The 24,506-nt window shown below is 47.1% G+C and overlaps 1 non-coding gene across 1 annotated transcript; it reads left to right on the top strand.

Annotated features, from left to right (window-relative positions):
• The first annotated feature begins 23,740 nt into the window (after positions 1-23,740).
• Positions 23,741-23,842, top strand: LOC118759586 (U6 spliceosomal RNA). The gene has a single exon (XR_004996281.2). It is a non-coding gene; the product is annotated as a U6 spliceosomal RNA (small nuclear RNA).
• The last annotated feature ends 664 nt before the right edge of the window (positions 23,843-24,506 follow it).

The raw sequence follows: 24,506 nt of genomic DNA, 5'->3' as shown, positions 1-24,506 counted from the left end.
CTCTAGAGGGAAATCAGAGACGCAAGGGCCAACTCGGCTACTGTGTTCCTCACCACGCACAGTGTCGCAGGCGGGACAAAGGAAGAATCCCTCAAGTCTAAAAAAAAAAAAAAAGCTACCTAGAGTTTTTGAGGTCAAGCCATAGACTTCTACATTCTCAGCAACTGCTAGAAGGATTTGCTCGCTCCCTCTGCAAATGGGATGAAGTTGGGTTGTAATCGCCTCCACTACGAACTAGGCTTAATTCCAAAGCAAGTTTCATTAGTCAGTTGGAAAAAAAAATTTTTTTTTCTATCCCTATATGACTCAACTGCCTCTTTGTAAAGCTTAGTTCTCTCTCACCTCCACGTGCCTTGCAGCCGGAATCAGGAAAGCCAAGAGGCCATGAAAAGTATTATTAGGCTTGCGTAAGACCGGGCCCCTCCCGAGAGATGTTCTGGAGACAACGCCAAACGGGGTGGAGCTGGGTAGGGCCGAGGCTTCAGGCTGGGGCTTGCAGGCTGCCTTGGGAGATTAGAAGGCCTAAACAAGTCAGTGGAGTTGTTCCTCTCCCTTTGTGTAGGGAGCTGGGAGTTGGTTCTGTTTTTATTTCGGTGATTCGCCCCCTGAACTTTGCTTTTGAAACAGCAGTTTGCAGGATTAGCTGTGAACCCTGCTGCCAGCTCTGCTTAAACCCGGTGCTCAGTGATTTAATCTGGGCTGTGCTCAGGGTAGCCTGCAGTTTTCTCTGGCCCGCCTGGGAAGGATGGCTGAGCTGCTTTGGGGATGAGTTAATTGGCTCCTCCTGACAGATCCTCCAGGTGGGGACGTTCTGATTGAGCCGGTGAGGTTGGAGGCCAAAAGCTCCTTCCCCTCACCCCCCACCACGATGGAAGTAGGCAAACTGCAGAGCTGGAATTTAGCCCTCAGCTGCTCCTAGTTGGTTGGGTGACCTGGGGTTGTTTTTCTGTTCACTGAGGCTTCAGGATATAATGAGAGTTGGGTGAAATGCTTAGTTTTCCTCCAGTTCCTGGAGGGTCCTGGCCCTGGAGCCGTCAGTGTCAGAGAGGGAAGCAGTGTTCTAAAGGACGCTTGGCCCTCAGACACACCTCTGGGTCTGCTGCTTGCCTCACAGACCGTGTCTAGGGCAAGTGTCACGGACACAGGACGGCCCCAAGCTGTAGTGGTGGAGATGACAGAGCCTTTGACAAACCAGCAAGGCAGGAGCACCTGGAAACTGAAGGGGAGTCTACAAGGATGGGGACAGGGTAAGTGTCTAGAAACACTATGATTTGATTAGCAAATGACTGATGTTGCCTTTGGGGAAAATCTGGAGAAATCCACGCAGGTCAGCAATTAAACACGGTGAATATCAGAAAAGGGATAGGATGAGGCCTGGCACGGGAGCTTAGTGCCTGAAGTCCTCGCCATGCAAGCACTGGGATCCCATACAGGCTCTGCTTCATGTCCCAGCAGCCCTGCTTCCCATCCAGCTCCCTGCTTGTGGCCTGGGAAAGCAGTGCAGACGGCCCAAAGCCTTGGGACCCTGCACCTGTGTGGGAGACCTGGAGGAGGCTCCTGGCTCCTGGCTTCAGCTCCAGCCATTGCAGCCGCTTGGAGAGTGGATCAACAGATGGAAGATCTTCTCTGTCTTTCCTCCTCTCTGCATATCTGACTTAATAATAAAAATAAAATAAATCTTTAAAAAAAGGGAGGATATCATGGCAAGTGTTAGGAAGCCACCATTTGCAGTGCCTGTGTCCTGCATTGGAGGGCCAATGGAGTGCCTGCGCCCCTGCCCTTTTGATGCAACTGTGGCCTGAGAGGCAGCAGGGGACAGCCCAAACCCAGCGATCAAGATGGAGTTCCTGGCTTCAGCCAGGTCTGGCCAGCCCTGGCTATTGTGGGCCCTTTGGAGAGTGAACTAGCACATGGAAGGTATCTCTTCAGTTTCTCTTCCCCTCTATGCTGCTGCGCTGCTTTTCACCTAATTAAATCTTTTTAAAAGAGGAAATTGAATAAATTAGTAATGAAGTAGTTCCTCCTTATGTGAAACTTCAATTTTCAGGGTTTCTGTTTCTGTTATCTGCAGTCTATCTTTATCTGGAAAATTCCAGAAATAAACAATTATTTTTTCAGTTTTTTTTTTTTTTTAAGACAGACTTGTAGAGGAAAGGAGAGACACACAGAGAAAGATCTTCCATCTGCTGGTTTACTCCCCAAATGGCTGAAATGGTTGGAGCTGAGCTGTTCTAAAGCCAGGAGCCAAGAGCCTCTTCTGGGTCTCCCGTGGATATAGGGTCCCCAGGCTTTGAGCCATTCTCTGCTGTTTTCTCAGGCCATAAAAAGGAATCTGGATCATAAGTTGAGCAACCAAGACGGAAACTAACATCCATATAGGATGCTGGTACTACAGACAGAAGCTTAAGCTACTGTGCCATGGCACGCATTCCCCCCCCCCCGAGATAAACAACTCTCACATTTCAAAGCGTGCACCATTCCAAGAAGCCTACAGTCTCACACGGTTCTGCTCCATTTGTGTGGGACTGAATCATCCCCTTGTCCAGTGTATCCAAGCTGTGTACACTGTCTCTTAGTCACTCAGTAGTCATCGGGGTTATCAGGTTGACAGTCAAGATATCGCTCAGTGCTTGTGTTAAAGTCATCCTTATTTAACTTAATAATGGCCCCAAAGCACCAGAGTAGTGATGGTGGCACATATGCCAAAGAGAAGTTGTAAAGTGCTCTCCTTCAGTGAAAATGTGAAAGTTCTTGACTGTTAAGAGGGAAACAGAAGAAATCATATGCTGATATTCTTGAGATCCACAGTTAAGAAATCTGTGAGATTGGGAAGAAGAGAAAGAAGAAATATCTGGTAGTTTTGCTGTTGTACATCCAACTCAAAACTTGTGGTCGAAGTGTGTGTTGGGTGCCTGGTCAGACACCTTATACCGTCCTGACAGGCAGGCCTTGGAACATCTCATATTATAAGGGCGAGTACAGCATAAGACCTTTCTGAGGGAGAGAGATCACATTCACAAGCTGGCACGTTATTGTAATTGCTCTGTTTTACTAATCTTTAATTCCTTACTGTGCCTAATGTATAAATTAAACTATGTGTTTTGTATAGGAAAAAAGCATATGGTTTGATGTTCTACATGTTTTTAGGCATCTACTGGGACCAAGGGGGACCATGTGATTTGTTGGATAACTGAATTAAAATACTTATTTTTATAGTTTTGTCATGCTTATAAAAATAAAAATCAACTTTTTTTCTATAAATTTTCCCCATTAAAGTCCATTTCAGAGGACATTTTTCGATGCCATTTTTTTTTTCTGTAGTAATCTTCAGCTTCAAAGGTGATTTTAGGTGTTTAATTTCTTTGTTAAATTAGATATTATTTAAACTATTTGCCACCAAAGGGATCCATTTTCTTTTTTTTTCTTCTTTTTAAAGATTTATTTATTTTTATTGCAAAGTCAGATATACAGAGAAGAGGAGAGACAGAGAGGAAGATCTTCCATCTGATGGTTCACTCCCCAAGTGACCGCAGTGGTCGGAGCTGAGCCAATCCGAAGCCAGGAGCCCGTAGATTCCTTGTGGTCTCCCACACAGGTGCAGGGTCCCAAGGCTTTGGGCCGTCCTGGACTGCTTTCCCAGGCCACAAGCAGGGAGCTGGGATCCATTTCTAAGATTTCATATGTTCCTCATTTTAAAATGTTAAAATGTTTTTCCTACTAATTGACATTTTTAGTTACTTTTCCATATTAAAAAGTATTTTTATAAATTGTATATTTGGATTTTTACATTTAGGAATTGTAACTCAATCATAGATATGTTAATCATTGTGTATAGGTAGGTGTGTGTGTATATAAATATATGACATATAGCAATTTTATATAGTCCTTTCTGATGAGCACCATAGACGGTAGCTTTTATCATAGCTATTAGTCACATCTTATGCTATCTCCATGTTGGACCTCCTGGGTTCAGGGGAACTCTGCCAGGACATGCATATAATTGATGAAGGGCATGGCATATCAAGAAATGAAGAGGATGGGTTCTACTGGGTGAGACTGGCCTGATCTTTGTGAGTAAAAGGAAAATGGCATAAAAGGCATTTTTTTCCTTTAAAATATATGTATTTATTTGAGGATGTGGAATCGGACAGAGATCTTCTGTCCTTTGGTTTACCGCCCTCAGGGGTCCACGAGAGGTAGAATGAAGGCAGCAGCCTGAGGCTCAACCCCCACCTTGCACGTGGGCATCAGAGACCCCACTGCTTGACTGACACTGCTGCCCCTGACCCCACCCAGGGTGCACACAGACAGGAAGCTAGATCAGCAGCAGAGCTGGATCTGAGCCAGGCCAACGCTCACGGAGTAAGATACGCTGTTAGACGCCGAGATGAAAAAGGTTTACAAATGGGGCAAGCATTTGGCACAGTGGGGAAGTCACTATGTGGGACATTGTGATTTCATATTGTTGAGCCTGGTTCAAGACCGGGCTCCTTTGTTTCAGATCCACTTTTCTGCTCACATGGACCCTTGGAAATGACAGGTGATGGCTCAAAGTATTTGCGCCCCTGTCACCCATGAGGGAGACCCAGGTGGAATTCCTGGCTCCTGCGTTTGGCCTAGTCAAGTGCTGGCATTGATGGGCACCTGGGACATAAAGTGGCACATGAAAAGATCTATGTCTTTCTGCCTTTCGAATAAATGAATGCAAATTTAAAAAGTCAAACCCAATTAAGTCTCCAAGGAACAGACCAACTGTTTTGTGGTCATAGCGCAAGTGGCTACCAGGACGAGTTCTAAACTTACCCCGGCCGATTCATGATGGTGTCAGCAGCCTCACTTCTGAAAACCCAGAAGCTGGTGCTGGCCTCACACTCCTGAAAGTCTGCCACTCGGCTATCATCCCCCTGGGGTGACCACCCTACAGTGAAAGGTCAGCCAACCCCTCAAGTTTTCACTTCTGAAACGCAACCAGTTCCTGAAGTTCACATCCCAGCTCCCTGCTTTGTTCAGAGAGCTACCGCACGGTTCTCTGTTGCCACACTACACTGAAGCTCACCTTTTCCTGAGTTAGTTGACAATCACACACAAAAAAATTGCTGTAATGCAGCATGCCCCAGGAGAAGCACTGTGCTAACCAGGAGCTGTGTGAGTGTAGAGAAGGCATCATAGCATGTACAGGCAGCAAAGGAGAGCTAACTAGTATTGTTCACATATGGAAACAAAAGTGTCACAGTAGCGATTATAAGTTATGTTTCTGGTATCATGTTGTATGGGTCTACTAAGGCTGCCCTAATAAAATACCGTAAGACCAGGTGACTTAAGTAACAGAAACTTCTTTCCTCACAGTTCTGGAGGCTGTGAGTCTAAAAGCAGACTGACAATGTGGTTGGATCCTACTTTTAGGAACTCATTAAATCTTAGTTGGGGCTGGCGCTGCAGTATAGCTGGCTAAGTCTCTTCATGCAGCACCAGCATCCCATGTGGTCACGGGTTCAAATCCCACCTGCTCCACTTCCAGTCCAGCTCTTGCTTGTGGCCTGGGAAAGCAACGGAGGGTGGTCCAGATGCCGAGACCTCACACCTACAAGGGAGACCCAAAGGAAGCTATTGACTCTTGGCTTCAGACCCACCCAGATCCAGCCAGTTCCAATGTCATGGTTTTCCAGTGACCTTTTTTTTTTTTTTTCTTTTTTAAGAAAGTGCATTCACTTTTTTTTTAAAAAGATTTATTTATTTTTATTACAAAGTCAGATATATAGAGAGGAGGAGAGACAGAGAGGAAGATCTTCCGTCCGATGATTCACTCCCCAAGTGACCGCCACGGCCAATGATATGCCGATCTAGAGCCAGGAGCCAGGAACCTCTTCCTGGTCTCCCACACGGATGCAGGGTCCCAAGGCTTTGGGCCGTCCTTGACTGCTTTCCCAGGCCACAAGCAGGGAGCTGGATGGGAAGTGGAGCAGGGCTTCTTGGGATTACAGCTGGTGCCCATATGGGATCCCGGTGCGTTCAAGGTGAGAACTTTAGCCACTAGGCCATGCCGCCGGGCCCCCAGTGATCTTCTAACCTTCAATTGGGAGGTGAATTTTTCTTGAGAGGACATTCAGAACCAATGTCTTCAAATGTTGACTAGCTCCTTGCAAGTGCCACCAATTCACAACTTAATACCACCTTCAGCAATGATGCATCTCTTATCTTTCACAGCACATTCAGGAAATGATAAGGGAATCTGCATCACCGCAGCCCAAGATGTTCAAAAATGTATACAGTTCTGTTGGGGCAACAATCCAGGCTTTCTTTTCTTTTTAAAATATATTTATTTGAAGGACCAGCTGTGTTGGCATAGTGGGTTAAACCACCTCCTATGATGCTGTCATCCCAAATGGGTGTCAGTTTGTGGTTTGTGTCCTGGCTGTTCCACTTCCCATTCAGCTGTCTGTTAATGCACCTCAGAAGTCAGTGGCAGATGGCCCAAGTTCTTGGGCCCCTGCCACCCGTACAGGAGACCTGGGAAGTACCTGGCCTTGGCCTGGCCCAGCCATGGGCACTGAAGTCATGTGGAGAGCAAACCAGCAAATGGAAGCTTATTCTCTGTCTCTTTCTATCTTACGCTCTCTCTCACCGTCCCTTTCCCTCCTTCTCTCTCTCCCCCTCTGTCTCTCCTGCCACCTAGTTCTTCCTTTCAGATAAATAAATGTTCTCTCTTTTTTTAAAATGTAATTGAAAGAGACAGAGATCTTCCATCTGTTGTTTCACTTTCCAAATGCCCACAACAGCTACGGCTCAGCTGAGCTGAAGTCACAACCCAGGAACCAGGTCTCGGTCTCTCACTTGGGTGGCAGAAAACCAAGTACTTGAGCTATCATTTCCTGCTCTCGCTCACTGTTTGCATTAACAGGAAGCTGGAACTGGAGTGGGGCCTTGCACCCAGGCACTTCCATGCGCAGTGTTATTGTCCCTGTTCCAAATACACACACCAAGGAATGTTTTTACTTAGGAAACAATTCTAAATAGAATGAATATGGATGTAAAAGTAATTAAAAATGTCCAAGGCACATTATGATATGATCATCATATCATCATAAATGGTGACTCCAAATGATCACTTAGTGTGCTCCTATAGAATTTTACATTGACACATTAGTCAATGCTTTCTATATTTCAATAACTTACTATTTTATGGTTGTAAAAAAACAAACAACTTCTTGCTTACTTCATTTTAAAAGGTATTTATTTTTATTTGAAAGGCAGAGTTACAGAGAAAAGGAGAGAGAGAGAGAAAGATCTTCCATTTGCTGGTTCACTGCTCAAATAGCCACAATGACTGGAGTTGAGACAGTCCAGAGCCAGGAACCTCTTCCAGATCTCCCATGTGGGTGCAGGGCCCAGTGACTAGCCATTCTCCACTGCTTTCCCAGGCCATAAGCAACGAGTGAGATCAAAAGTGGAGCAGCCTGGACTTGAACCGGTGCCCACATGGGATGCCATGCCACAGGCTGAGGCTTAGCCTACTTGCCAGAGTGCTGGCTCCTATTTAACTTCTTAAAGAGCCAATTGTAGGCAACTGCCTGGGTTGCATTTTATCTAGGAAAGTGTTATACTGCTGAGAGAAAATCAGGTAATAGTTGGTGGGCATCCTGGGCCTGGTTAATGCCAAATTTGTGTTAACTATATCAATGTGACAGCATAGTTGCCAAGCTTTATTTTATGTTATTTTAAAAAGATATTTGGAAGGCAGATGCTGGCACACAATCAGACTGGGGACCTGTATACAAGTGTGTGTGGGTCTTTGGTAAACAGGGCTGTAAGCTGGCACAGCACACTTCTGAGGGTCCAAGCTTGGGGATCTGTGTGCTCGTGAGCATGGGGGGCTATGCATTGCTCAGGAAAGTGGGTCTGGGATGTGTAGGGGAGGACTGCTGAGGGAGAATGTGACAGGTGAGGAGTGACTTCCGGGGAGCTTCCACCAACCAGGCTACTGCACTTGCAGGTAAATGAGGGGGCCGAGACTGGGCGGTCTAGAGGAGGGGAATCAGAGGACCTTATGGGCCACCCACGTGGGGGACCTGAGCTAGGATTTTTGGTATCAACCATTGCCTATTGGCATATACGAAACCATGGATGAGGGGCTGGCCTGGAGGGGCCCAACCACACCAGTTGTGTTGGGGCAGAGTGTGGACCCACCAGTGAGTGTTGGAGCAGGGTGTGGACCATGTTAGGCTGGACCATGACACTAACCAGCTCACGAGAGAACTGGGTCTTTGAGCAGATTCTGTGGGCAATGATCCCACCCCTGTGAGACTGCCATACCAGCTGGTTTGCTTAAGGGCTGGGGGAGCTGATGGGCCGAGCTAGGCATGACCATGGAATTCATCAACATTCATGGCTGTTGGGGTTGGGAACAGGCCTGACTGGTCCAGGCTATAGCACTGACAGGGGCACCCAAGAATTGGGTATGAGGCAGGCCAAGCCACAGCATCCATCAGCATAAACAGAAACCGAAACTAGGGGTCAGACTATACTGGGTAAAGGCCTAACATCTTCTGGCATGTGTGAGATCTGGGTCTTGGAGTAGGCCTGCTTGGGAAACTTGGGGATCTCCCCTGGTGGGTGGTCACTCCTGCTGGTGAGGACGTGAGTAGGGTTGGATGTTGGTCAGGCTGGGCAGGACTGCTACATTTGTTGGCAGGTACGTGAGTTGGCTCTGGGGGCAGAGGGACTGGACATGGCTAGACCATACTGTAGCATGCTGGCATGTATGGGAACCATGATGGGGTACAGGCCATGCTGAGCTAGGATAGCCTATCACACCTACTGGTTTGCATGAAAGCGAGAGATGGGGGGTGGGCTGGTCAGGGCTAAGCTGCAACACGTATCAATGAGAGTTGGAGTTAGGGGCAGACAAGTCAGGCTGCATCACTCAATGGCTAAGGCCAAGGTGGTGATGGATTATAGCGAGCTGGGTTGGAAAACCCACTGGCATGCATAAGATCTGTGGCTGGAGTGAGCCTGGCTAGGGAGCTAAGGGAATGTCCGTTTTGGGCTGTGGTTCCTGCTGGTGAGTATAAGAACTGGAATGGGGGAAGCAGACTGGACTGGACATGGTTGAAGCATCCCTGGGTCTAGGGTGGGCTATGTTAGGCCAAGTTCCAGCACTTGTGAGCTGATGCTCATAAGTTCTAGAGTGGGTATAGGACAGCCTGGGCTAGATCTCAGCATCCACTGAACCATTCTAGAGCTGGGTCTGGGAGTGGGCCAGGGAGAGCTGGCTGTAGCACCCAATAGTAAAAACCAGAATGGGCATGGGCTGGTCAGGAAAGACCACTGTTCCTTCCATGACAGGAGGTGGGCCAAGTCAGGCTGGGCTAAGAACCTACCCGTGTGCAAGAGATCTGCCACTGGAGGTGACCTGATAGAGGAGCTTGGGGAACTTCTCTGACAGGACGCAGTCCGTGCAGGTGAGCACAAGAACAAAGGGTGGATTCTGGAGTGATTTTGTTGTGCTTGGAGTGGTGAGATTGGCAGTAATTCAGAACTGTTGAACTGTTGAAACCTCTTGAGCAGAACCGTCAGAGTGTGCTCCACATCGGGGACCCTGGGATGGTGTCAGGTGGCTGTCCTCCATCCCAGGGTGCAGAGGCATTTGGGAGGCTGGGTGTAGCTGCTCTGCTTGTCTACCCTCTTTCCCCACATACAGGAAGGAAAAAAAAGAGAATGTGGAAATGGTGATCTCACCCACCTTCCTGTAGCCCTTGACCCTTATCACCCTATCAACTACCATCAAAAATAAATATAATTAATAATAATAAAAAAAAAGGGCCAAGGGTGGGAGCAGCCCAGATTAGGCCAGGTTACAGTACCTTCTGGCATACATGTAGGTCAGGTCTGGGGGCAGGTCAGGCTGAGTCAGTTAATAACCTACCGGCAGGTGTGAGAACCAGGACAGCGTATAGGACAGGTTGGGAGTGGGGGCTGGCTGGGACTGGGGGCTGGCTGGGTTGGGCTGGAGTAGGATGTTGTAGCACCCACCAGCATAAGCTGGAACTGTGGGCAGACCAGGCTGAGCCAGGCTGCAGCACCTGCTGGTGAATACCGAGGTGAGACAAGCAATGCCAATCTGGGCTACAGCTCCTACCAACACACATAAGATCCGGGATGGGAGGTGATCCCAGTAGGGGAGCTCTAGGGGCTGCCATGCTGGGCCACTGCTGGTGAGCATGAGAGCTGGGATTGGGGACAGATCAGGCTGGGCAGGGCTACAATACCCGTTGGCCTGCATGAGAGCTGGGTTAGGAGGAGAGCCAGGTTGGTGTACATATAAGCCAGAATAAGCTCAGACTGGTTGGGCTTGCCACACCACTGGCTAGCAGGCGCAAGTCCTGTCAGGCTAGACCACAGAACCACCTGAAAAGTGCAAGATCTGGGGCTGGGTGTGGGCTTGGTGGGGTAATTGTGGGCAACCCTCTAATGGGCTGCAGTTCCCACTGGTGAGCATGAGAACCAGGGCTGGGGTGGGCCTGACTGGACAGTTAGTAGCACCTGCTGGCATGAGTGTGGGCTGGATAGGGGGTCAGCTGGGCTGAGCTAGGCTCCAACACGCATTGACATGTGCAAGAGTTGAATAGGATGTGGGCCAGGATTCAAGTGTGTGGTGGATAGGGTATCATTGGGCCACAGGGTATCCATTGGTTTCACGTATGAGATGTGGCTGAGGACAGAACTGACCAGGTGACGATAGCCACCAGCATGTGTGTAGGCTGACGTGGGTGCTGGACTGGGCCAGACCCTACACTGGCTGGCACACACAAGAGTCAGGTTGGAGCCATCTCTGGTGAGATTTTGTTGAGGACTCCCATGCAACTGGACTCAGAACCCAACTATGGTGAAAATCATAGGGTCATGTTGTGCATGTGTCAGAATGGGTCTCCATGGTTACTGAGGCCTGTGCAGTGGATGGCATGCGCCAGAAGCTGCTGGGGGACACAACAACCAGCTCATTGAGGCCTGCAGAGGACATTTAGTACCATGGAGGGCAAAACAAATTAGACAGCTCTCCTGGCCAAGCTTTAAAAGTGAGTATTTGGATGAGCGGAGACTCTAAGCTGGACTATGTCAGCAGGTGGACCGTGGAAGGATTTGCACAAGCTTGGAGCAATGAAATCAACAGTATCTGTCAAAACCACTTGAGCAGTGCCCTGTGAACATGCTCCACATGGGGGGCCTGGGTTGACATCAGGTGGCCTTCCCCGCTTCCTGGGTACTGGTGCAGTTGGGTGCTGAAAGCAGCCCTCCCCTTCACTCCCCACTCTCCCCAGATACAGGAAGAAAAAAGGAGACTGGAGGCAGTTGTCTCATCCACTTTCCCCATTGCTCGACCTCCCAGCCCTAACCAGTGGGCCACATGGGCATGCATCCCTCTCAACCATGCAAAGATCATCAAAAAAATAAATGCATTATTATTTTTCTAAAGATTTATTTATTTTTATTACAAAGTCAGATATACAGAGAGGAGAAGAGAAAGAGAGGAAGATCTTCCGTCCACTGATTCACTCCCCAAGTGATTGCAACAGCCAGTGCTGCGCCGAACCAAAACCAGGAGCCAGGAGTTCTTCTGTGTCTCTGACACGTGTGCAGGGTCCCAAGGCTTTGGGCCGTCCTTGACTGCTTTCCCAGGCCACAAGCAGGGAGCTGGATGGGAAGTGGAGCTGGTGGGATTAGAACTGGTGCCCAAATGGGATCCCGATGTGTTCAAGGTGAGGACTTTAGTCGCTAGGCCACTGCGCTAGACCCTGAATGTATTATTTTAAAAAGAAATAAAAATAAGAAAGAACCTGATTTTCTTTAAAAAGAAAACCACAACAATTATGCTTAAAAAGTAAAAGAAAAAAGAATGGGAGAAGATTGGATTCCTTCCTCCTTAAAAAGGTTTCTAGGCATCTATGTAGTGGCATAGCACGTAAAGCTGCCACTTGCTGTGTAGACAAACCATTTGGGTGCCAGTTAGAGCCCCAGTTGCTTAATTTGTGATCAAACTCCCTGATAATGTACCTGGGAATTCAACAGAAGATGGCTCAAGTTCTTGGGGCTCAGAGAGTTATGTGGGAGACCCAAAAGAAACTCATGGGTGCTGGCTTCAGATCACCCAACTGTGACCATTAGGAAGTGAACTCCCCAAATCTCATTCTCTGTCTCAGCTTCTCTGTAACTTTGCCTTCAAATAAATAAAGTTTAAAAAATGATTCTAGCCATACTAAAGAAAGAAAAGCTTATCTTTACGAAGATATTCCTCTGGTCTGGATGAGAAGGGAGCCGGGGCCTCTGAGAAGACGTGGTGGGTGACATTCACCAGACGTGGCTTTTTCCTTTTCTGCTTCATCAGAGGCTACCCTTTTCCTGCCATTACTGTTTTCTGCAGGCTCTCGTGCACGTTGGGGCTTAGCTACTAGCGCCTGCTTGGCCTGTGCGCTCCCGTTCCCCGCTTGCCACATGCTCAGGGTGCTTGAGCTGCCTCGGCGGGCCTGGGTTCCGCCTCTGCTGGGGTAGGGTAATAACCGACCTTGCTCCTCTTCTCTTGGGCTCCTCCTGCCCTGCCCCTTGAGTGGAAAGCACCTTCTCAGGGGCCTGTTGGCATAGCGAGGGTGTGCAGGGTGTTCCAGCAGCTCTGGATAAGCCGGGCTGCTAGCCGCTGCCGCCCTTCCTGCCGCCGGAGCACTTGAGACCGTCCTGACAGCAGGCAGAGCCACCTGGCTAGGCTGCCCCCAGATTCCCAGCTGACAGAAACTCTAGGAGACAGCATGTGCTGTTTGAGGATAACACACTGGTACAAGGTGATGCCCCTGCCTCTGCAAGCGTACAAGGGACCCTCAGCCGCCATCTACTGTAACTAGGCAGCCCGTAACGGGCGCAAGGGGTCTGCCCACCGTGTCGCTGAACAATCAGCCCCAAGGGGGGTAGTTGCTCAGAGAAAACTTCCATTCCTTGTGAGCAGTGAAGCTATAGTTCTCTAAGGAAATAGTCTCCCCAGAAACAGTTTGCTAGGGCTTTTGGACCAAGCACTAGCGGAAAGTCCGAGGTGTGGGAAAGGAAGTGAGGGAGGGCTCTTCCTGCCTGACATACACCTCTTCATGTGTTGTATGTTCAGAAATCTGACTCACGCTGGATTGTTGCAGCTATAACCAACCCCTGGTCCGGCCCCCTCTGAGGGCAATGCTATCAGGTAAGCTTTGCTGGAACATCCTGCGAAAAGCAAACTCGGGCCTGGCGAGGTAGCCTAGCAGCTAAAGTCTTTGCCTTGAATGCACTGGAATCCCATATGGGCGATGGTTCTAATCCCGGCAGCTCCACTTTCCATCCAGCTCCCTGCTTGTGGCCTGGAGAAGCGGTCGAGGACGGCCCAAAGCCTTGGGACCCTGCACCCATGTGGGAGACCTGGAGGAATTTCCTGTCTCCTGGCTCCGGATCAGCACAGCACCGGCCGTTGTGCTCACTTGGGGCATGAATCAGTGGACAGAAGATCTTCCTCTCTGTTTCTCCTCTTCTCTGTATATCCGACTTTGTAATAAAAACAAATAAATCTTTAAGAAAAAAGAAAGAAAAGCAAAGCAAACTTGAGAGTAAACTTGGGAAATTCTCTGCCCATGTGCCAATGCCACCTTTTGCCCAAGTCCTATGCTTTTGGCTACATGATATAGATTGGGCTGTTGGGTTCCTGAAGCCAACTGCCCAGACTTAAATTTTGTCTCTATCAATCAATCTTCAGCCTTCAGTTTTCTTATTTCCAAAATAAATTCTGTTTCCTGAGTTCCTTTCTCTTGAGTATCGATGCCCGTGAATTAGTCATAATGCCAGGAGACAGCTAGCAGTCTCGACATGTTAGCCACGATCATGCTTACCTGTTAGTTGTTGCTACTTAGGATTTTCTAAGGAGTACTATTAGTTATAGGCAAGCAACAGAATGAAGTGCCCAGGCAGAGTACTTAGTAGGAGAAGAGAAGCCAGCGGTTTACATAAGGGATGTTGACCTCATTGTTGCTCCAAATCTAGCTACTACTTATTTTGAAGCCAGGGTGCTTCCAGTGTTTGTCAAAGTGTTTCCATAGCATTATCTAATAACCCCAATCCTGAACCCAAAACTTACCCTAGTCTCTTACCTCCCCGTTGTCTTTTACATACAGTCGTTCTTTTAGCATGAATTTATCATGCCAACCATTGTTTCTGGCTGGTGGGGGTGGGGGGTTGGAACAGGGGACAAGACACTATCCCATCAGAAGTCACATTCTATGTAATTCTAGTGACGTATTCAGTCCATCTACGAACAAGCACAGATTATACTGTCAGATACCAATTAGTGCTGAAAAAAATAATAAAAAGGACACGTGTACGAGACAACAGTGAAGACACCTCTTGGCACACCCACATTTCCTATCAGAGTGGCTGGGCTGCAGTCCCCGGGCTCTGCCTCTGTGGCCTTTTTCCTGCTAAGAAAAGCCCAAGCTCAGCCTGGTCTGCTCTTCCCTGTTGCAGACATTTGGGAAATGAACCAGAGACTGTGGCAGATCTGTGTTTATTCATAAACAAAGAAATAGTAAAGTAAATAAGGGTAAGGAGATGAAGAATAAAATCTAATTTAGAAAGAGTGATTTTGATTCTAAAAGTCTCCGTGCCTTTCTGTCCCGTGGTCGCTATCAAGACACCTCATCCCCACCGTTTATCCGCCTGTCTCCACCTTTACTGCTCCGAGTCTCAGTCATGAGATCTGCATCTGGCCACATTCTGCCCCTTCTCCAAACAGCCCAGGGGTTCCTTGTCCCTCAGAGGATAACACCCAGACAGCGTCACTCTTGGCTGATAACCTTTCTTCTATTTTACTGAACAAATAGAAGCATTCAGAGTTTCGACTTTCTCCTGAGACTCACCTGCCCATGAGTGTACCTATGTGTTCTGCCTCTTCATGTGCAATAATCCCAGAGTCCACGCTCTTCAGGTCAACACCTGGGCTTGGACACCACATTCCATCCTTGCCACCACTCAAGGACAATGCTCCCATCACATTTCCATCACTAACAAATGTAGTGCATTGCACTCCGGCCCAGCTCTGGCCATTGCAGCCATTTGAGGAATAAACCTGCAGATGGTCTCTAACTCATTCTGTGTGTGTGTGTGTGTTTAACTCTGTCTTTCAAATAAAAACAAGCTAGAGGAATATTTCTTTAAATGTCTGACTCGGGCCCAGCATGATGGCTCAATGGCTAAATCCTTAACTTGAAAGCACCAGAACTCCATATGGGATTCTAAAATTTCCTTATTTTTATTGGAAAGATAGATTTTTACAGAAAGAAGGAGAGACAGAAAGATCTTCTTTTTGCTGGTTCACTCCTCAAGTGGCTGCAGTGGCTGCAGCTGAGTTGATCTCAAGCCAGGAGCTTCTTCCGGGTCTCCCACTTGGGTACAGGGTCCCAACGCTTTGGGCCATTCTTTACTGCTTTCCCAGGCAGCAGGCAGGGAGCTGAATGGGAAGTGGAATAGCTGGGACTTGAACTGGTTGTCCATATGGGATCCTGGTGCTTGCGGATTTAGCCACTGTGCCATTGCAGCGAGCCCCCTGCTCCCCCTTTCAAGGCCTTGACTCTTACTATGCCACTGGCCAAAAGGGAGGGTTCAGAAAGCTCATGGGAAATGGACATGATCTTTCTATTCCATTCTGCCATGGGCTTTTTGAAGCTCCCTCAGAGCTTGGATTTGGGGACCAGCATACTCAGACCTTAATCTTGATGCTCTAGTGTCCCCCTGCCCCCCACACGTGTTACTCTGTGATGGACCTTCTTGGGAAATGGTCTTCCATGAAGCAGTTCTCTGATGTCTGCTTTTGGTCTTCCATAGTACATCCCTACTAGCACGCCCATTTCTCTGGAACTAGCAGTGCCTCTACTTTTCTGCACATCTACCTCACTCATTACGGGCTCCTGTTTCTGTGTCTGCTTCTAGGAACTGTCCTGGTTGCACAACTGCACCACTCCCTTGGGTCTTGTCCAGGGTGATAAATCCTATGTTCTTCTCCAAGTTTATAAACTTTCTCTTGTCCATCCCACGTTCCAGGTTCACCCATCCAAAGGCAGGCACAGTTCCCCTGCCTCCAGCCGGTGTGTGCTAGCTCGCACCTGCAGCTTCTTTGGAGCAGTTTCTTTCCACTCTTATCAGGCCCGGCATGACCCCATCTGGAATATATTGTGACTTAATCTTGTTATTAGCTTTGGGGCCCTGAGAGTTATGTCGGGACTGATCTTGGGGCGGGGCAGGATATTTTGCAGTATGTAATAGCCCTGAAGTATATATTACCTTAGATTAAGCCAAGACCTATCTTCCAGAGATCAGGTTTTAACCATAAACAGTGTGTATAATTACAGTGCCTTCTCCTGAAACGATTTTTTCATAGTGATGACAAATAGTCTTTTTTTTTTTTTAACCCAAAGGCAACGGAAGATGTTTCCTTCAGCTGGTTATCTTTGTTTTTACCTGTTTATACCTGACTTTCATTTTCCATATCATCATCCATTTATTTTTATAGCATGAATACTGTCATTTCCCATCATCATATACTTTTTTATTATTTACTAGAAATGGATAGCTTCTGGACTTATTGGCAGGCAAAGAAAGCATTGTGAAAGCTGATCTCTGTTCCTATTCACTGGCCAGTTGGTAGTAATAACTTAATAGGAATGGAAAAGTACAAATTTTATTTCATGTTGCAAAGTGGTAATTTCTTCAGATGTGCAAAACTGCTGGTTGGTCCACCTTGTGACGTTGCTAAGCCTGGTGCTGAGCTGTTTCAAGCCCTGGCTTTCTGTCCCACATCTCTTAGAACAGCCAGTCCCAAACTGCACATGGGAAAGTTTCCAAATGTGTGTTTGAAAATCACTTTTTCTGCAGAAACAATGTAATATGAGAGTGAAAGTCAAGTTAACCAGCTGGCCCCCCAAAGTCTAGTCCATGCACAGTGGAGCTGAAATAGGACAGGCAGCAGTGCTGTGGTAAACAGCCTCCTGCCTGCACTCCAGATTTCATCCACTCTAAACCTCATTCTATGACTCAGTGCTTAACCCTCCACTCCGGGACCCGGCCCTGTGGTGCAGCACACTAAGTGTCTACAATGATGGCATCCCATTTAGGCACCAGTTCGAGCCCTCGTGGTTCCACTTCTGATCCGGCTCTCTGCTAATGTGCCTGGGCAAGCAGCAGAAGATGGCCTAAGTGCTAAGGCCTCTGCATCCACTTGGGTTGCTTCCGTTTGGTCCAGTCCTGGTTCACTCTGCAAATTCCCACAATGACCAGGACTAGACTAATTAAAGCCTAGAGCTACACTCAGTCCCTGTCTGCCATACGGGTGTCAGGGATTCATAGTGCTTAGCGCTATCACCCCTGTTTCCTGAGGTCTGTGTGAGCAGGAAGCAGGAGGTGAGGTTGGAACCCAGGTACTCCAGTGAGGGGTATGGATGTTCTAGGCAGTGTGATATCAGGCCAGACACCCAACCTGGTAGCACATTTTTAGGCCTCATTTGCTTCTACATCAGCTTAGGAATATCTGCATATCCTTCTACTTGAAATTTACTGAGAAATTCCTGATCAAAGCCAGCAATCAGAAGTGTGGGAGATCTTTGCCCACCAACCAGAAAGAGGAAGTAATTCCATCCTCAGTGCTCCCATTAGGCTTTTAGCATCGATGCAGTGGGTATGTTGGGAAATCAGTGGAAACATAAAAAAAGACTGAATTCAGACCCAGTGTGGTAAACCTAGTGGCTAAAGTTTGTGTTCTGTCTGCTCCGCTTCTCAACCAACTCCCTGTTTGTGGCCTGGGAAAGCAGTAGAGGGTAGTCCAAAGCCTTGGGACCCAGCAACCCCATCGGAGACCCAGAAGAAGCTCCTGACTTCAGATTGGCTCAGCTCCGGCCGTTGTGGCCCATTGGGGAGTGAACCAGCGGATGGGAGATATCTCTGTTCTCCTATCTGTAGATCTGCCTTTCCAATAAAAAGAAATAAATCTTTAAAAAAAAAAAAAACAAAACATCTGATTTCTTCCCTGCATTCTCAGGAACTCTACACAGAAACAGAAATCAGCGGTTGCAGATGATTTTGAGAAGCCCTTTGTATAATTGTCAAGGGGGCCAAGGGTCCAAGGACACAGGAGTGAATGACTTTTACTTAAGGAACAAACCTGGAAGTCATTAGGGAGGAGGTAATGTTTGGGCTGACATGTGAAGGTTGACTGGAACTTTATGGAGTGTTCCAGAGGGGAAAGGGCAGGGCAAGGAGAGAGACTACTATTTGCAAATGCGTAAAAGGCATGGGAAGGGTCACCGAGTGTGTAGAATTGCAAATAATTTCTTAAGGCTGGCGAGCTAGGCAAGTGTACATGATGAAGCTGTGAGAACCAGGCAAAAGCCTTCTGAGCCCGGGTAAGAAGTTCTCCTTTGGAATGAACTGTCTGCAGTAGAGTTACAAATTCAGGGTTAATTATCTTCCCATCACCTCAGTTAGCACATAGTAGGTCTTCCATTATTATTTCTTTAATGATATCTGAAACAGTTTTTGTTACTTCTAAGTGGCAACATCTCAGAAAACGTAAGTCAACCCAAAAGTTAAGTCTAATAAAATTTGTGAACCTCTATACATTTATTTCCATTATTTTAATACCAAAGCAAATCAAGAAACACAAGAAAATGGGCTATTACTTTTCCCATTTTAATTGTGTGTTTGTGTATGGATACAACATTTAAAAAAATTGATTCATATACTTTTCTAATTTAAAGAGTATGTTTTGCTAATTAAAAAAAACAGAGGTCTAAATATTGAAGGTTGAAAAATGTTTCCCACACGAACTTTTGTTCCCTCTGAGATTTATTGCATAGTAAATTAGTTAATTGCAAACCTTCTAGCAATGTTTTACTCCATTATGGATTACTTTGGAAAAACAAATTTGATTTTTCCCTTTGTAACAATGAGAGGTTTATTTTAAAGTGGGTGAAAGGTAAAGACAAGGGGGGAAAAGGCAGCTTCACAGATGTATAGTTTCAAGTTTGCCAAGTGCTTAGCAGAGGGTTAGATGAACTTCAAACGGCTGGAAAGTAGATTGTAACATGAGAGCCTGGAGGTCTTGTTTCTCTTTGAGCTCTGTTCCCAGTCTCCTGTAAGCCATCAAGAGCAGAGCCTTTCAGAGTTCACGCCCTGGTGGGGAGCGAAGGAACAAAAGGGAAACAGAACGGCAGTGAAACGCGTGCGCCCCGCTGTACCTGCCAACAGGTAACAGCTTAACCTGCTTCTCTTGGGACGAGAATTTTCTATTCTCCACAAACCTCTGAGTCTGGGCTCTAAGTTGTTACGTCGCCCACTTCCAGCAAGAATCCAAAGGCAGTAACTATACAGATCTGCCATTTCCTGCAGGCTGGATACTCACTTGCATATTTTAGGTACCTTGTGAAAGTAAGGCTATGTAAATGTAGATGATTTTATATATAAAGTAAATATAAAGGGTGATATTCCACAGGAATTGCCAAGTGCCAGCAGCACTTGAAGCCTTTTCCCTATGTGGTGGAAGTGACGGCCTCGGCCTGGGAGAGTGTCTGGGTTTAACCACTCCCTCCTACACATTTCAGTTTAGACACTGTTTTTTCAGTCACAGGTCTGTGTGCCAGTATTTCCAAAATGTACACAATCCTTTTCTCGTTGTGTGACTCCTTCTGAAGAATGCTATTTGTCCCACCCTATGCCAGGCTTAGGGCGGAGGGCAGCTGGGACTGAAGAGTGCTTGGGGCCAGGTGGGATTCCATTGCAGGGGAAGTGGAAGCACCCTAGTGATGGGGCATGTGTGGGTCATCTTCCATCAAGGTGTGATTCGGGGGGCTGTTCCTGAAAGAAAGGCTTTGATTACCCGAGCCTGCAGGAAGTAGGGTTCTGGGGGATAGTGGTTCCTGAGGCTCAGTGTGCCACATACGCACCATGCCTCCCTCTGTTGAAATACAAAAGAAGTCACAATTTTCACTCGTAAATTGTTTATGTTATAGTGAAAGTGAGGCTTCTATTGATTCTGAATGCGGAGAAGGAACAGAAAGGAAAAACTGACGTAAAGCAGTGAGGTCAGTCAGCAGACATGTGCACAGGACAGACCCAGCACGTGTGAGATAACTTTCATCACAATTCTGTGTAAGATCGGACAGGAAGCGATGTTCCAGGTTTTTTTTTTTAAGATTTATTTATTTTTATTACAAAGTCAGATACACAGAGAAGAGGAAGATCTTCTGTCCACTGATTCACTCCCCAAGTGACTGCAACGGCTGGAGCTGTGCTGATCCGGAGCCAGGAGACAGGAAATTCCTCCAGGTCTCCCACGCGGGTACAGGGTCCTAAGACTTTGGGCCATACTGGTCTGCTTTCCCAGGCCACAAGAAGGGAACTGGATGGGAAGTGGGACCCCCGGGGTTAGAACCGATGCCCATATGGGATCCTGGCACAATCAAGGTGAAGACTTTTAGCCACTAGGCCACTGCGCTGGGCCCCACAATGTTCCAGTTTTAGCATAGTTGCTAATACATTCATTTCAGATCATCTATGGAGCGCCATCTTCTAATTTTTAAAGATCTATTTTATTTTTGTTTGAAAGGCAGAGTTACAGAGAGAAGGAGAGACAGAAACCTTCCATCTGCTGGTTCACTTCCAAATGGCCAAAATGGCCAGAGCTGGGGCGGCAAAGCTGGGATCCAGGAGCTTCTTCTGAGTCTCTCGTGTGGGTGTAGGGTCCTAAGGATTAGGCCATCCTCCACTGCCTTCTCAGGCCAGAAGCAGGGAGCTGGATGGGAAGTGGAGCAGCCAAGACACGAACTGGTGCCCCTATGGAATGCCAGCACCATAAGTAGAAGCTTAGCTGACTATACCACAGTGCTAGTACCTGAAGTACCTTCTAGAGAAAAAATGATAGATTAATCTTAATTACAGAGAAAAGCAGGAACCAATACTAGTGAAAACAGGCTTAGGTGTCTTCAATGGTTCTGTTATCAAAATCCAGTTAGAACAAAAATGCAGAGTTAAATTCCATTTTCTAACAAGAGGTCATTGCAGTAGGGTGTGTGGATTAAATAGGCCATGGGGCAGAGAGTAACTCTACAGGACCATTGCTGTGAAGAGGGCTGCTGGGCACAGGAGGAGGCCTTCAGTGGGGAGATTTCCCCTTCGACCTTAGTGCTCCTCAGCAGCAGGTGGAGTCAGGCCTTCTTCAGGGCTCACTCCGCTGCCTCATCTGGATCTAGGGAAGATTGCGTCACATCTTTGCCCAGAGGTTGCCACAGGATGTCGCATGCTCTCTGGAGAGATAGGAGAGTCCCTGGGGAGACCTTATCTGCACCGTGACGCACCTTTGTTCCACATGCTTGTCTTCCCTTGACGCTTCATGTCTCAGCATCGCCACCCTCTGGGATGCTCAGTTTGGCCCTGTGGCTCGCTCCTTTGCAGGGCTCCTGAACTTCCTGGCAGGTGAATACATTTGTATGCTCCATTTCTCTCCCATGATAATCTGTTATAGAAGCCAAGGGGATAGCCCCTCCCTGCCTCTAATGCTGTATAATGCAGTTGATGAAATAAACTGAAAATAGATGAACAGGAAGACAAAAAGCCCAACCTGCAGGGCCAGAGAGGTGCAGCTTACACACAGGTGACCAATGGGCCTGGGTTTGGGCTTGGAGGAAGTGAGATGGAGCAGGCTACAGCAAGCACAGGGACTGTCGGGCTGCACCACCTGCGGACATCTGTGTCTGGGCCAAGGGTCAGGCAGGCCCCCAGGCTGTGCTGTCCTGCCTAGGCAGAAAGCCGGCCCAGCCCCAGAACAGCCTGTTTACATCCCGGGGGGAGGAGGGGGCTGTTTTCACTTCACCAACATGGATTTCATTGACGCTCTAAGTTTCTTTCACAAAAGAGCCGCGTGTGGCTCTGGTGTCTGAAAAGGTCCCCAGTTCCTCTCAGCAGCCAACCCACCTTGTGGTGAGATGCTTAACTCACACACCATGTTGTCTGTTGATTTTAGAAGATCCAATTACTGCAGGGGCAATGCCTGTCACAGGCGCTATGGCAGTTGTCGCCTTAGTGATTCTCTTATTTTTGGCTGAACAATCTTCTGCTTCCAATAGTATGTAACCAGGGCTTGCAAGCATATTGTGAGGAAGGGGTCAGCATACCAGCACTGTGATTCTTAATAACACGTCATTATGACTTCAAAAAGGCAGCCATGTTCATTTAAGAATATGTGCCCAGAGAACAAATGCAATAATTACGCATGAGGCTGCCGACGGAGTCTGCAGGTCACATCCAGTTGACTGCTTGTGTCTTATGGCTTGAAGGAATGATTTTTCCACATTTTTGAATGGCTAAAAAATTTTCAGGACACGTGAACATGTCAAAACCAAATTCAGATTTCAGGCGAGGACTTTAACCACTACGCTACTGCGCTGGTCCCCCTTTTTAAAGAGACTGCCCATTTTCCCATTCCAAGATGGGCCTGACCTAGCTGCCTGTTATCCCATCTTATTACTCACACTTGGGCTCTTCTGGGAGTTCTAGGATCCTGGTTTTGGCCTGGTCTAGCCCTCTCTTTCTAACTCTGCCTTGCAAGTACACTAAATAATTAAAAAAAAAAAAACACAGAATGCTATAGGTTATTCTTTAAAATTCCAATTGCAGTATCCACACACAGTTTCAATGTGTGTATTGTCTATGGCTGTTTTCAAACAAGAATGACAGCATGGAAGAGTGGTAACAGAACATGCAACCTGCCCTACCCTGGGAAATGTAATATTTAGGGTGACTTGAAATCCCTATTAGGAAATCAGCATGAGACAAAATACAAATCACAAAACTTTTTGCAAGTTATTGTATGAAAGATATTTTTTCCTTTTTATGCTGGTTTATATGTAATTCCATATATATGTTATAGGCATTTAGTGTTATCTACTTATACTTAGTTAATCCTGAGCATTGCATTTGTAGAAAATTATATATTTGGGGAATGTCATTGAATATGCACTGTGAGAAAAAAATGTTAGGAAACTTTGTGGACACAGGAGTGGACACTGAGCCTACAAATTAATATGTCTGCATGCCACCTTGAAGTTGGGTTGATTCTCAGTTCTGGCTCTTGATCCTGGCTCCAGAGAGACAGCCACAATGGCCGAGGTGACCACTCCTGCCATTCGGAGACCCGCGCTACGTTCCCAGATGTGAGCTTAGGTGTCAGCCCAGCTGTTGCAAGCATCTGGTGAGTGAGTGAGCCAGTGGATGGGAGCTCTGACTCTCAAATCAACTTTTTTTAAAATTAAAGAAACAAACCTCTGAAACTAGTTGACATGCACGCTTGCACGCCGCAGGTACCTTTGGGGTTGGGTGTCCTGCTCAGAATCATCTCTCCCTTTCTGGAAAATGCCAATAGCTGGGCCAAGCCTACAGGCCAGCCCAGGGCTACAGGGAATTGCTGTAAGGATCAACTGTGCTTGGGGCCTATTAGATCATTTTGTGAAAGTATCTGGAATTTCGAACTACAGATTGAGGGAAGGGATTACTGAAACTGGGGCTGTTCGTGCAGCTGTCTGGTCTTGCTTCCTGCTCGCTCCGAGGGAAACCCAGATCCTGCAGGTGATTTGTGCTTTAGGGTTTGCTGAAACTGGTGTGAGTCATTTTCTGCAACCCTTAATTAGTAAGATATGGACAGGTGCTCAGTTCGGCAGCACATATGCTAAAATTGGGGTGATACCAAGATTAGCATGGTCCCAGCGCAAGGATGACTTGCAAATCCATAACTTTCAGTATTTTTCATGGTTCCTCTCATTTGTGGAATATATGTGGTGTGTGTGTGTGTGTGTGTGTGTGTGTGTGTGTGTGTGTTGAACCACATAAATCTAGAAAAATGATTACTAAGCACTTGGCAGGACTTGGTAATAGGTACTCAGACATGGCTGAGTGAGGGTCAGATGTTCAGTTCCTCCAGGTAGAGTAGTGCTGGCCCATGAGCTAGGAAGTGGAGGTGCTAATTGCCTGGTGTCACTGCTTTATATTGCGTACATAGGTTGAAATATTGCACTCTCCCCCATATATTGTGTCAGGAGAGGTGGGTGTTGTGGTGCAGTGGGATAAGCCACAGCTTGGGATGCCTGCATCTCATTTCACAGTTCCTAGGATTGAGTCCTGTGACCCCCACTTCTGCTCCAACCTCGTGCTAAGGCAGTCTTGAAGGCAACAGCTGATAGCTCAAGTGCTTGGCCTCTCTTCATCTAAGGTAAAATATTTTGTCACATTTGAGATTTTTGGAACATTTTGAAAGGCTGAAGCTAACAGTCTACTGAAACATGTAATGACATATAGGTTATACAAAAAAAGCAAGATGAACAGCAAATGCATTTTAAAAAAAATTTTACTTCTTTTTATCATTATAATTTTATGATATAATTCCATAGGCCTTGGGATTTCCTTAGCCCTCT

This window comes from Ochotona princeps, chromosome 4 (assembly GCF_030435755.1).
Source record: "Ochotona princeps isolate mOchPri1 chromosome 4, mOchPri1.hap1, whole genome shotgun sequence".
Lineage (NCBI taxonomy): Eukaryota > Metazoa > Chordata > Mammalia > Lagomorpha > Ochotonidae > Ochotona > Ochotona princeps.
The sequence above is the reverse complement of the archived record's forward strand: the minus strand, read 5'-3'. Positions and strand labels throughout refer to the sequence as shown.